At 48.1% G+C, this 14,438-nt stretch overlaps 1 protein-coding gene across 4 annotated transcripts in view; it reads left to right on the forward strand.

Annotated features, from left to right (window-relative positions):
* The first annotated feature begins 343 nt into the window (after positions 1–343).
* NOS1 (nitric oxide synthase 1) overlaps positions 344–14,438 on the forward strand; it is a 114,109-nt gene continuing 100,014 nt past the window's right edge. Inside the window, exon 1 of one of the 4 annotated variants that reach the window (XM_053369870.1) lies at positions 344–717. The gene's annotated coding sequence lies outside the window, so the exon portion shown is untranslated. Of the gene's footprint in view, positions 718–2,040; positions 2,246–14,438 lie in introns of those variants that run through there. The other 3 variants (XM_053369872.1, XM_053369873.1, XM_053369871.1) reach the window with 3 other exon arrangements.

The following is a 14,438-nucleotide window of genomic DNA, read 5'->3' on the forward strand; positions in this document are numbered from 1 at the left end:
GCTTACTCCCTAGTATAAGCGCGCAATTGCGGAGGTACCCGAGGTACAGACCTGCTCCGAGTCTAGCCATTGAAATCAATGGGCCTCGGGTAGTCGGGTTTGCCCGTTTCAATGGGTCTACGCCGAGTAGAGCTAGCATTGAATCCGGGGCTTGTTCGGAGCAGAGCGCGCCTAGGTTTTGCAGCCTCGCCCTGCGGAGTTGCAGAAGCCATGAAACAGGTCCCGGGGTTTTATTTTTTTCGGGGCGGGGAAGGGGGCGGGCGGGCGATGCGCTCCCTCTTCCCGGGAGAAGGAGTTTGATTCGGGCTCCCCCGGCGGGGCGTGGAGCTGACGCGCTTATATAAAAGCTTTTCTGACGAGGTGGCTGGCGAGGCCGCCTCGTCGCTGGCTGCGCCCCCGTGGTTGGCCGTCCCGCTCGACTCGGGGGCCGTGCAGAGCGCATAAAGGGGACCCAGCAAGCCGAGCGGAGGCGCAGCGTGGCAGGGCGAGCCCACCGGCCGGTCGGGCTGCCCCCTCGCCCCTTCCTCCCTCCCTTCCTTCTTTCCCCGGGAGGGAAGCCGAGGAGGCGGCGGCGCGGGAACATCAGCAACCGGGAAGGGGCGGAGAAGGAGGAAAAGGACGCCCGGATCGACGGGCGAGGCAGGCGAAGGAGGCGCCGGCTGAGCCGACAGCTCCGCGAGGACTCGACGGTCCCGGCCACTCACCTCCGGCCACCAGGTGAGCGCTCCCTCCTTCCGCTGAATGCATCACATGTCAAAGAAAATAGGAATCGGGGCTCAAGCTATCTTTAGTCTCTCTTTAGTCTTCTCTCTCTCCCTCTGTCTCTGTCTCCGAATGCGCAAACTTGGCAATACTGTCCTAGCCCCCAAGATTAGGTTAGAGATGGCTCTCTGCACATGTTCAGAGGCATTCCTGACTTGCCATGCTACCTCTACCCCAAGCACTAACTCGGCAATATTTCTCCTTGCCCCCCAGGTCTGGTGCGATGTTGCCGAGGGCTCTCCGCACATGCTCAGAGGCACTCCTGAGTCCCGACTTGCCATGCTGTGAGGATGACCCCTCCCCACTTTGTTTTGTTTTTATAGGTTGGGGGATTAGCCTTTGGTTCTGATTAACTTGATGGGCTTCTATCGTCTTTTTGAGGAGGGCGAACCTCTTCCTTGCCCTCTGAGCAGTTCATAGGCGGGGGAGACCCGACGTGAAAATAAACTAAGACGAAACCCAGCAAAATGAGCCCCTCCCCGCTGCAGGGAAAAGCTGGAATGGGGGGGGGGGGGTTGAGTTGATAACTCCTGAAGCCGGAGAGAAGGGCTCGAAGCCTTCAAGGGTGCGGGAGAATCTGACCTCAAGCGTCGGTTTGGGACGTGTGTGTGTGTGTGTGTGTAGGAGGATGTAAGTGGCCCCGTCTCCTTTGCCCATCGAGCCAGCCGTCGAAGCACAGACGCCTTCGGGGTGTCCGCCAACTCTGGGCAAGCATTGGAGCAGTTAGGCGGTGTTCCCCTCGCCCCCTGACTGGGGCTGGGTCACTCACCGGTGGTTTAGTTCTGCTGTTCTTAACAGACGTGGGGGCCAGAGAGTCTTGCCTTAGAGCACCCCCACATCCCCCCATACACCCGCAAAACTGAGATTCCAGATCTTCGGGACCTGCCATGATTTCTCCCAGACTTCCCGCATCCCTCTTCCCGGGCGATCTCTGATCCAAGCCTCTTGTCTCAATATACCGGGCCGGGGAGAACAAAGGGGGGGGGGGAGAGAGAGCCTGTCCTAGACTCATAGAAGCAAAGTTGGAAGGGACCGCGAGGATCAACCGCCTGCAATATTTTGTCCAATGTGGGGCTCAAACTCACGACCCTGAGATGGAGTCTCATGCTCTACTGACTGAGCATAGAGTTGGACTTCTGAAGTCACCTAAGAGCCTCCTCTCCAGTGCGGGATCTGCAATACAGCAGGGAAGGAGGGCTCTCCCGCTCTCTCCTCCCTTCTGTCCTGTGTCAGTCTGTTCCCCAGTCAAACAGACCTTGGGAAGTTTCCCTTAGAAGCGTCGCGGGAATCTGCTTCTCTGGAAAACCCCACCCCTTGAAATCTTCGCCCTGCCTTCTTCTGGAGCGACGGAGAGCCTCTTAAAACTCGTCCGTCCGCTTCTCTCCCTGCCAAGAGGCGTCCAGCAAGCCGGCTTTGCCAGCGGAGCCAGCCTTGGAACAGACCCATCCGCCAAGCGGGGATTGTGCGTGCTCCTGGACAGAGTGTAAGCAACCGGGTTTAATTTGGGTTACGCGGAACTCCAGCGCTCAGGGCGGGCGTTTAGGAAATCCAATCGGGTGGCGCCGCTCTTCCTTGGGACCCCATGGGGAAACACTGGGGACCTACTTCTAAGCAAACGGGTCTACACGTCCTCTGCCCCCCCCCCTTAACCTTTAGCTTCAAAGCCAGAGCAAACCGAGGCTAAATCCGTATTTACACAGGATAGCATAGAATACTTAATACTGAACCAGTGGTCCATCTCGCTCAGGATTGCCTACACGGACCGGCAGCTGCTCTCCAGGGTTGCAGGCAGGCTCCGCGGATCGAACCAGGGACCTTTTCCGTGAAAAGCAGGCGCTTTGCCCCTGAGCTACGACTCTAACCCATTTAATCAACTCTACTTTGCTGAGGGAAAGGCACACGCCCAAAGGCACTGTCGAACCGGGAAAGTCATGTGTTTTGAAGTGAAACGGGTTGAAATAGGTTCCGGAGCTCAATAGAACACCCCCCCCCCTTGCGCGCGCCTTTTTCTTCTCCAGACTCTGTATGGTCTGCTTTCCTGAGTAGGATAACTGGGAAAATTCGCAATTTGCTGGGGGGGGGCTGGGCTCGGTTCGATCCAGTCTCCTGCTCGCTCCCCACTTCCCAAAATCGGGGCTCCATCTTCGCAGTTTCTGGGCAGATGCTTCTCCTTTTCACGTCGGGGTGTGGGGGGGAATAAAAGCTGTTCCATCAACCAGCCCGAATTAGACTCCATAAATTAACCTTTCCATCTGGTACAGGAGAGATGGGAGACAAACGAAGGGAAAACGTGAATAAATAAGACAGGTTCGGAGTTTTGTTTTGTTTTCCTCTTTGGTTTATTCCGGGGACTCTAGCAGCTCCAGATTGCTTCCAGCGACATTTCACCGCGTGAGTTTCCCGTCTTCCCATTTCTCAGACGGTTAACTGAGGCTGCAAGCGCACCAATAAAATAATCGTTCCGCGGCGCGATTTGGACCGGAGAGCAGTAGCATTCTGCTATCACACTGTAGCTGAGAGGGGGGTTTTGGGAGGGGGGTTGGCTTTCCATTGTCCGGCAAGAATCGTTTGCTGTCAGATTTATTCGCCATACCTAGAAAGGTGGCAGGTAATTAGATACCCCCGCTCCCAATCGTAACGTGTGAAGGGGAGGGTAGTGTTTGGCGAATGCTGACAGAGGATGTTATTTTTGGGACTTAATCCTAAACCCAAAATTTGTTTAAAATAAGGGTGGGGGAGCGTGAGTTTTGAGAGACGGCGTTCGGAGAAATCCAGCCCCTTGTTCTCTTTGCTGGTACTGACACGGGTCCTTTTCCTCCGCTCCCCTCCCGCGCCGACCCCGTTCGGCCAGTGTGCTCGCGATCTCTCGCTCCTGGCTCCGACGGCGCGGACCGCCCTCCGCCAGGGCGCCTTCCTGCCACTTGAGCCAGCGCGCTCTCGGGGTTGCCCAGGGCGAGGCAGGCAGCCCTTGCTGGAGGGAGCCTAAACTCAGAAAGTGGGAAGAGGGAAGCGATTAAATCTGGGTGGCAAGGAGCCTTGAAAGAACTGCGCGTCTCTTAGTTCTAGGAAGGTATCCGGTAAAAAAGTCTCATTGTTCCTCTTCGGTTAAAAAGGGGGTCGGTGCCGAGGCGTATTCAGCACCTCAGGACGAGATCAGCACCTCGGACAGCTCCTCGCGCTAATGTGGTTCAGAGACGCAGCTGCGCTGCGCTCGGGGATTTACGGCGCCCCTTTCCAAGAGATCCTACTTTTCTGTTGCTTCTTGCCGTAGCTAGCTAGCAAGGAAGTTGTGTGTGTGTGCATCTGGTTTGTTTCTTCATGTTTCTCTCTAATCAATGGGCTTACTTTTGAGTCGGTATACTCATGCCAAGAGTTATCGAGGCATATTTACAGGTTTCCTTTAATCGTGCATTCCATCAAAAGAAATCCGAATTCCTGGGACGTTCTGTACTGTTCACAAGCTACTTCCGGCGATTAATATTTTCAAATCCTTTCAGCCGTCCCGGGAGCTGTTTCTGCCCAAAGACGCTCAACTACCTACCTGTGTGTTATATGTACTTGTATTCCTCCCGCCCCCATCTCTCGAAGCTGAGTGAGTCGAGATCCTGCGTACTTTTTCTCAAGATTAATTCTCACTGATAGCAAAGCCTGCACACGCAAGAACCCGTTGAACTGCGTGGGACTTACTTCGGAGTAGACTGGTTGCATTGTTAGGTTGCAGTCTTGTAGCTTGGAGGGTGGGAAGAGGACTGTTTAGAGAGATAATACTCTCTCTCTGGGGCTGGAGGTGGCATTTAAACGTGGATTGCTTGTTGTCCCACCAAATCCCAGCTATCATGTTGTGGAGAACAGTGCCGTTTTGGTCCTGGGTTCGAATCCTAATTAAGTGGGGATTGTAAAATGTCGCTGATACATTTCAGATTTGCCTTCTGTCTGTAAAATGTGAAGAATAGTCTCTCATGAAGAAGATATAGAAAGCATCCTACTGGGAACTAGAATGTAGGTGCATTTTTTAAAAAATACAATCTGAGCCCTTAAATCCACCCAATTACTTCTCTTTCCCCCTTCTCTCTCTCTCTCTCTCTCTCTCTCTCTCTCTCTCTCTCTCTCTCTCTGTGTGTGTGTGTTAGAGAGAGAGAGAGTTAGAAAACACTCTCCTGGAGATGTGGGTGTGTGGTTTGTGCTGACCCAAATCTTACATAGCCCGTGGTTCCTTATTTGTTGCTATGATTGGGGTTAAGTTTAACTAGGCTTTATTTCACCCAAGTCAAAGACCCAGTTTTGAACTCTGCCATGCACCAAGAGAGAGACTGGGATCCTCAATGGTGCCCCTCTGGAGGCTTCACCCGGGGCAAAAAACCCATCTAGCTCCCTGTAGCTATGGCTCTGCACAAGTTACAGCCATTTTGGCTGGAGATAAGTTAGCGAGCTGGACCAAGGTCCAAATCTCTGTGAAGCTCACTGGATCTTTTTGGTCCAGCCACAGTCTTTCAAACTAACCTCCTTCACAGGGTTGTTGTGAGGATAAAATGGGGTTGAAGAAAACCATGTATACCCCCTTGAGCTCTTTGCAGGGAATGTGGGATATAAATGTAACAATGAGCGAAATGCTCAGTCTCAAGGGGGCATAGCTGAGTGGTTAGAGCATCTCTGTTTTGCATGCAGAAAGTCCCGGGTTCAGTCTTTGGCATCTCCAATCCTGGAGAGTCACTGTCAGTTGGTGTAGACAATACTGATCTGGAAGTACATTGGTACCTCGGGTTAAGTACTTAATTCGTTCCGGAGGTCTGTTCTTAACCTGAAACTGTTCTTAACCTGAAGCACCACTTTAGCTAATGGGGCCTCCTGCTGCTGCCGCGCCGCCGGAGCCCAATTTCTGTTCTTATCCTGAAGCAATGTTCTTAACCTGAAGCACTATTTCTGGGTTAGCGGAGTCTGTAACCTGAAGCATATGTAACCTGAAGCGTATGTAACCCGAGGTACCACTGTACCAACGGTCTGGCTCGCTACAAAGCAGCTTCCCATGTTTCCCATGATCTTATGAGCGAGTGAAAATGTAATGTTTGCATTCACTGTGTTAAGCTCCCCATCTCTCTCCCTCCCCCCCCCCAGCCAAGCAGCAAGAAGTCCAGAGGCAGTGCTACACAAGGCTTGGCTTCCTTTGAATGAGAGTGCGCTGGAAACCTTAATATCTATTGCTATTTTACAAATATGCATGCAGTTCATAGTGGAAGCAAAGCAGCTCCCACGGCAGGCGGCACAACTGCAGAACCTATACATAGACAGGGCAACTGCTGTGGCGTCCCCTTCACCACCACCTCCCTAGCCTGCACACCAGCTGCATGGCACCTGCCTTGGAGGAAAGATAGGGGACAAATGCCATCAGTTAATGCATAGTTTAAATGAATAGTAAAAATAATAAATTGTGAATTCTTAATAAATATTAATTTGTTATGTACTGATGCATCGTTTGCCTTTCCTCAAAGTTCAATGCAGCACACACATTTCTTTGTTTGTTGTGTTTATATCCCACCTTTTTCTCCAAGGAGCTCAAAGTGGCATACACAGTTATCCCTCTCCATTTTACTCTGACACCTTCCCTGTGAGGCAAGTTGGGCAGTGAGTAGCCCAAGGTCACCCAGGGAGCTTCATGGCTGAGTGGAAATTTGAACTCCTGGGGTCCTAACCCAACACTCTAACCACCCCTCCCCTGAAATACCTTATGCTCACAACAAACCTGTTAGGTAGGTCAAGCTAAGAGAGAAAGTCAGCAAACTTTTTCGGCAGGGGGCTGGTCCACTGTCCTTCAGACCTTGTGGGGGGCTGGACTATATTTTTTTTGGGGGGGGGGTTGAATGAATTCCTATGCCCCACAAATAACCCAGAGATACATTTTAAATAAAAGCACACATTCTATTCATGTAAAAACACACTGATTCCCAGATCATCTGTGGGCCGGATTTAGAAAGTGATTGGGCCGTATCCGGCCCATAGGCCTTAGTTTGCCTACCCATGCTTTCAAGGCATCCTTTCTATTGCGCATTCACAATGATCTGTTCTCATGGTGGTATCAACCTGGGTGTACGTAATCTTGCTTTCAACATTCTTTGAGCTTGCAAAAGTTTTTTTGGGGGGAAACTGCAGCTTTGTTTGCGATCTGTGCACATCCCAGAACTATCTCCTCAAATCCCGCAACGTTTTATACCACAAATGGGATTGCTATTATTATTGGTCCCATTTTTATTTTTATTTTATTTATTTTGCGCTATATTGCAAGAGTGCCCCTCCAGATGGCAATAATGTGGAAACATTGGGGGAGCATGGCTAGTAAAACAGAATGATGTTTGGGCAGTCCAGTATAAATCAACAATAAAGCACTATTATTTGCTGAATGACATGACACAGAATACACCCCCCCCCCAAAAAAAACCCCAGCATCATGGAGGGTCCCAGATTGACTGTGTTTTTTTTGTTTCAGAGCTTTGTGAAGTATAAGGGAAATTCCCTAAATATTCCATGCAGGGAAAGTGTAGGGATATAGGAGCAGAGAACAATTTTGCAAGCTAGCTGAAATATTAGCTATCCAGCCAGAACATTTCTAGACTCAAGAGCCCCCGAGCATCAAAACAGATGGGATGCGGGAGTCTTGCAACTGAGCCTTGATAGCAATTTCTTCCTCATTTAAAAAGTAGCTGCGTGGTTTTTTTCTCGGAGCAGTGATGCTGTGTTGGGAGCCGGGACGGGAAAGGGTCTAATCTTTATTGTTCCATATAGTTTTATGGATTTAAGTTGCCGCTCAAAGCTCCTATGAATTATCTGGAAGAAGAGATCTGTTTTATGTCTGTGTTTGCTTTCCACCAGGAGGTTCACACAAAGCTACAGGAGGGGACTGATAGCCAGTAAGCAAGCACAGGTTAAAGGGCTTGGCTCCTCTCCAGGTACTAGTGCTCTGATTTTTTAATTTAAAAAACCCACCTCCCCACAGCTGCTTTTCAATGTGGGAGGGAAGAGGCAACTGTCAGGAGATTTCTGGTGTCAGACCTGTTTTGGCCCTCAGGGTAGAATGCTGAGCTTGGATCTACTATTGCTTCCTGGCAACCTGTTTACTGAATGTTCCACCTGATTCATTTCACCGCAAGATTAGAGGACGCTGACTCTTTAATGAGCGGCCACTCTGATTAGCTGTAGGGAAGGTTAGATGAAGTTACCCCACACTTTCCAGTGCATTTTTCTTACTCCAAAGTCTTCTCAGTGGGGAAAGTGGGTTTGCTACACAAGAGCACCAAATGAACTAGAACTGTGCGACCCGAATTTCCCAAATTGCGATTGAATCCTACCCAAAAAATCCCACCATCTGGAAGACCCTTAGGGGAGAGACCTGGCTTCAAAACCAAGGTCATTTGTAAACTTAACTGGATCAAGCCACAACCTGCAGTTCAATTCTATACAGTGGTACCTTGGTTCTCAAACGCCTTGGTACTCAAATGCCTTGGTACTCAAATGCCTTGGTCTCAAATGCCGAAAACCTGGAAGTAAGTTTTCCGGTTTTCTAATGCTTTTCGGAAGCCGAACGTCCGATGCAGCTGTCGGCTATTTTTTCCAGGGCACCTGCACCAATCAGAAGCTGCGCTTTTGTTTTTGAACATTTTGGAAGTCAAAAGTGTGGCGCTTTTGTTTTTGCTATTTATTTTGCGTTTTTGTTTTTGAGGCTTTTTTGGTTAATTTGTTTTTGTAACTGTGTGGAACCCAGTTCAGCTACTGATTGATTGATTGATCAATTGATTGTGTGACTGCGGAAATGGGTAAAAGCCCTCCATCCAAACCATGACTATCATCAGTGCAAGTAAGAAAAAAATATAATTTTAATTTTTATCATCTACAATATTGTCTAATTTATTTTATAGTACAGCACATCACATTGATTATTGCTTTCATTTTATGGATCAATGTCTCGTTAGATAGTAAAATTCATGTTTCTGTTTCAGGGGTTGTTTTTAAAAGTCTGGAACAGATTAATCCGTTTTACATTACTTTCTATGGGAAAGCGCGCCTTGGTTTTGGAACGCTTTGGTTTTGGAACGGTACTTCCGGAACGGATTAAGTTTGAGAACCAAGGTACCACTGTACCTGAACTATAGTGGCAAGAGGAGGAGTTGTGACTCACAAGGACCTGTTCACAGCTATTATGGGAGAATAGCCCTACTTTAGCAGAGAATGCTGCCTTTTGCTATTTGAGGAGCTGGAAAATGCATTGCAGGGGTTAGGACTAGATGGCTCTTGGGGTCCCCTCTCACTTTCACACGCAGCAGGTGTTAGCAGTTTGGTTGCCCTGTTTTATACAAGGTATTTCTATACTCAGTTGGTAGAACATGCTACTCTTAATCTCAGGGTTATGGATTCAAGCCCCACTTTGGCAGGGGGTTGGGCTAGATGACCGCTGTGGTCCCTTCAAACTCTACTGTACAAGTCCATGATCCTATCCTGGACCAGTGGCAGACATTGGCGTGTTAAATTTCAGCAACACCCTGTGTGACGGCCAAAATTCAACACCCTCTGCCTCCTGCGCTCTGTTCTAAATAATAGTTGCAGTGCCTCTGAGGCTCTGTGCCCAGTGCGACCGAACCGGCTGCACTCCCCTAAATCTGCCTGTGCCACTCATGCTGGGTTTTGCCTGAGAAATTTAAGAGCTTAAGAAATGCTTGGGGGCACACTTGAATGTAAAGAAGCAGTGACCCTACTGGTTCTGAGCCTGGAAGTGACTTCCAGACATCATGACAGCACGCTTTCACAGAGCAAGTTCCCGCAGCCCAGAAAGTCTAACTACGAACCCCTTCAAATCGATGTTTTTTCTCCTCCTCCTCCTCCTCCTCCTCCTCCTCTTCTTCTTCTTCTTCTTCTTCTTCTTCTTCTTCTTCTTCTTCTTCTTCTTCCTATTCTGCAGCATGTCATGGACACAATAATACTGGGGTGGGGGCTACTGGGTTGCTTTTGTTTTTATTTTGATGGTGTATTTTGTGTTTTTATTTTGTGATTGATGTCTTGTGAACTGCCCTGAAACCTGCAGGTATAGGACGGCATACACATTTAATAATACAGTGGTACCTCAGGTTACATACGCTTCAGGTTACAGACTCCACCAACCCAGAAATAGTGCTTCAGGTTAGGAACTTTGCTTCAGGATGAGAACAGAAATTGTGCTTCCGCGGCGCAGCAGCAGCAGCAGGAGGTCCCATTAGCTAAAGTGGTGCTTCAGGTTAAGAACAGTTTCAGGTTAAGAACGGGCCTCTGAAATGAATTAAGTACTTAACCCGAAGTACCACTGTAATATTAATAATAATAATAATAATAATAATAATAATAATAATAATAAATAGGTTGATTTGTACTGGACGCTTCATTCCACTTTATTAGTTGTTCCTTAAGGCTCCCCCAGTACCACCATATTATTGCCATCTTTGGGAGGGGGGCTGACTTCTGCTATAGCACAACAAAAGCAGAACAAAATAGAACAAACCAGAAAATCTACAGTATAGAAAGTTACAGGATTTTAGAAGGAAGCTCTATGGTCCGGGCAGCGACTGGAAATGAAGCAGAATGCCTGCCCCTAAACCTCTGCAAGTGCACTTAATTGTATTAAGGTGAGCTTGTGTATAACTCTAAACATTTTAGTTTAGAGAAGAGGCAGAAGTTTATAAAAAAATTAGACATGACATGGAGAAGGCGGATACAGAAATTGTTTTCCCCCATCTCATAACTCAGGCTTCCTCAACCTCGGCCCTCCAGATGTTTTGAGACTACAGTTCCCATCATCCCTGACCACTGGTCCTGCTAGCTAGGGACCATGGGAGTTGTAGGCCAAAAACATCTGGAGGGCCATAGGTTGGGGATGCCTGTCCTAATTCATGGACATCTAGTGAAGCTGAATGTTGGAAGCCTCAGGACAGGTAAAAGAAAGCATTTCTTCATGCAACACAAGAGTTAAACTGTGGAACTCCCTGCCACAGGAGGCAGTGATGACCATCAACTTGGATGACTTTAAAAGAGAATTGGGCAAATTCATGGAGGAGGAGGAGGAGGAGGCTATCAATGGCTACAAAATATGATGGCTAGGCTCTGCCTCCTTGGCTGGAGCTTCTGAATACCACTTGCAACCGCAGAAGGGGAAAATTGCTGTAGCACATAGGATCTTTTTCATGGAATTTCCATAGACTTCTTGCTGGCCACTGTGAGAACAGGATTTTGGTCTAGATGGGCCATTGGCCTGATCCAGTACTCTCACAGAAGTAAAAAATGAAAATAAAATAAAAAAACTTGAGGAGGAGGAAGAGGAAAGTAGTGGCAAGCTACTCCCTGGGGCCCACACATTTGCCTTGCCTTGCTAGACCATAGTTAGGCTTCCTGCATCCTACCGAGTCTATGATTTTTGTCTGTTATCTTTTAAAGCCATCTAAGCCATCAGCGCACGTTGGGGCAGTGAAGTCCATAAATTAATTACGGGAGCTTTAAAGCGGTTGGGGATTTAATAACAGAACGTTTTGTGTTCCCTGGTGGCTGGAAGTATTTCTACGCTTCTCTCTTTCAGAAGGGGATGTTCCCTTGCTAGTGGGAAGGGCAGAGAAACTGTGTGAAAGAGAGAGAGAGAGAGAGAGAGAGAGAGAGAGAGAGCACAGAGTGGTTAGAGTCAGTGGCGTAGCGTGGGTTGTCAGTACCCGGGGCAAGGCAAGTAATTTGCGCCCCCTAATCCTAACCCCCAGATGTTGCGCCCGGTGCGGCCGGCCCCCCTACACCCCCCATGCTACGCCACTGGTTAGAGTGTTGGACAAAAGCCATGGGGTGCCGAGTTCAGATCCCTGCTCAGCTTCCAAACTGTCCATCGGGTCAATAGAGCACTCTCAAATTTAACATGGGAAGGGCTGCAGCTCTGTGCTACAACATCTGCTTTACAGACAGTAGATCCCAGGTTCAGTCCTCCATATCTCCAGGTACAGCTGGAACTGTCCTGGAGAGCTGCTGTTGGTAGATGGACCAATGCCAGCAACTTGTGTTCCTATTTCCATTCAGCCCTTCATTTAGAGCACTGCTTCCCAAACCTGGGTCTCCACCTATTTTTGGGCTACAACTCCCATCATCCCTAGCTAGCAAAACCAGGGATGATGGGAACTGTAGTCCAAAAACAGCTGGAGACCCAAATTTGGGAAACATTTTTTGATTTAGAACCTTGAGGTCTACAAACTTAACTTTCCTTTTAGGGGAAGGACTGTATCTCAGCGGTAGAGATGCCTCCAGTTTGAATCCCTGGCATCTCTAGGTTTAGAGACTCCCTGTCTTCAATTCTGGAGAGCAGCTGGCAGTCAGTGTAGACAATGCTGAGCTAGATGGACTAGTGATCTAACTCCATGTAAAGCAGCTTGGAAATGTAGAAAATGGACGGGGCCACCAGCTTCAGCTTAGATGGTTCCCCTTTCCCTGTCGGTGAAGTTAGATGGGTGTAACCTGGGAAGGTACTGAGAATCCTAGAGTACCGCATTTGGTACCCAGAGCTATTGCAATACCTTCATCCCAATGAAGGTTTTGTTGGTATTCTTGAGTCCCTTTGAATTTAGGCACTCTTTCCCCTGCCTTGAGTTTTGCTATCGGAGAGAGTGCAGAGGATTTATCTGAAAACGTTTCGCTCTCCCCCACCCACAATGCACTGCAATCTCTCTTCTCTGCTCATATACACACAGTTTCTGTGCATAGCATGCATTGTCTGGATTTAATATTTTTTTAAAGCACTTTTTGGGAGGGAAGAAGTTAGATTTGTCACCTTGCCTGGACACATTTTCACAGATGGATGCCAGCAGGCTTCCCATTTCCCACTGTGACTGGAAACTGTTTGATGGAGTTGTTGCCAGGTTGGTCCCCGAGAAATGAGACACCGAGTCGGAGAGGGAGCAAGTGAGAGAGCTTTGACCGAACCAAAGCGCTCTTTGTCGGAGGAAGAGTAAACAGGCTTGCAAGGGGTTCTAAAATCTACAAGCAGGGTTTGCAACAAAGGCTGTGTGTGTATGGCCCAGATACATTATATTTATGATTTTGCATGAGATAGAAAACGTTGACTTGCTTGTTTGCAATATGTATCTCAGTGAAGGCTGGTCCATTGGGGGAAATGGTACTGCTCCACCAACCTCCACCTGCCCTCAGCCAGCCCTCACCTGCCTGCCTTGTGACTTACAACCAGTCCCAGAGGTGGCGCTGCTGTGTCGTCTTCCTCCTCCTTTGTTTTCAGTGTAGAATTAAGCAGGGAGAAGGATGGGGACAAAGCTAGAATTAGTTGGCTCAGTCTGTCAATGGCTCTGGCTCCACCTACTGTTGGCCTCCTGCATTACACCATACCAGCCCCAGTGGGCATCAGCTACTGTTATTTCACCCTTCGCCCCCCATATCATTCCTCTGAGCAAATCTGGAGTTTTCTCCTGCTGCTCCTTGGGAAAGTTTGGAGATCTGATCATGGATCTCTGGAATCATATAGGTGTAGCCCTAAGAAACTGAAGCCACATGGGGGGTTGCAAAAAATTGTAAGTGTTTAGATTAGGCTGATAGGAACCAGCTTGGTGTGTGTGTGTTTTGTGTGTGTATATGTATGTATGAATTTTCATGAGATAGAAACTATTCATTTAATTGCATAACAACCAAGTGGTCGACAAGCTGTGCAATAAATTCATGAAAAGTAAAAGTTGCAGTATGAGAAAAGAAAAACACACCCCTCAAAAATATACAGTCGAGCCTTTCCTTTCATTAGGCCAAGCTAAATGCCACAAAATAAAGATAAGTTTTAGTGTTATCCATCACTCTTAGTCAGATAAGAAGTTACAAAAACCAGCAAGTGCGGATGAGCATAAATAAAAACTTCAAAAAAATCAAAAATTTGGCAGGATGTTGTAGTCAGAAGGTCATTTTTTAGAGTTGGTTCCAAAATGATGACTGCAAACCTCAATAAGCCTGCTTACATTCAACATGTTGTTCTAGAATCAATGGAGACTGAGTACATGCAGGTCCCGCTATCGGAACACATTGTGTGTGCGCATTTTATAATGCATTAATAGCACATGCAACATACTGTGGAAACACAAGACGAAACACAAGCCCCCTTAACAGTAATTAAAAGCATCTCCAGTATACTTGAAGGAGCGTCTCCACCCCCATCGTTCTGCCCGGACACTGAGGTCCAGCTCCGAAGGCCTTCTGGCGGTTCCCTCTCTGAGAGAAGTGAGGTTACTGGGAACCAGGCAGAGGGCCTTCTCAGTAGTGGTGCCCACCCTGTGGAACTCCCTCCCGTAAAATGTCAAGGAAATAAACAACTATCTGACTTTTAGGGAAGCTTTTAATATTTGATGAATTATTGTATTTTAATATTTTGCTGGAAGCCGCTCAGAGTGGCTGGGGAAACCCAGCCAGATGGGCGGGGTATAAATAATAAATTATTATTATATTATTATTATCTGCAATATGGAAACGATAAACAATGTTTATACCCATTCTAGCAAATAAACTAAACTCAGTCCCCGCTGCAGTCCCCAAACCATTCACATCAACTCAATAATTCTTCCCCTTAACCTCCCATCCAGGACTCCCGTGTCAAGACTAACTGCTGCAAATCGGTATTGGGTGGGTCCAGGGTTCTCCAGAGATGGTCT

This window comes from Podarcis raffonei, chromosome 16, assembly GCF_027172205.1.
Source record: "Podarcis raffonei isolate rPodRaf1 chromosome 16, rPodRaf1.pri, whole genome shotgun sequence".
Lineage (NCBI taxonomy): Eukaryota > Metazoa > Chordata > Lepidosauria > Squamata > Lacertidae > Podarcis > Podarcis raffonei.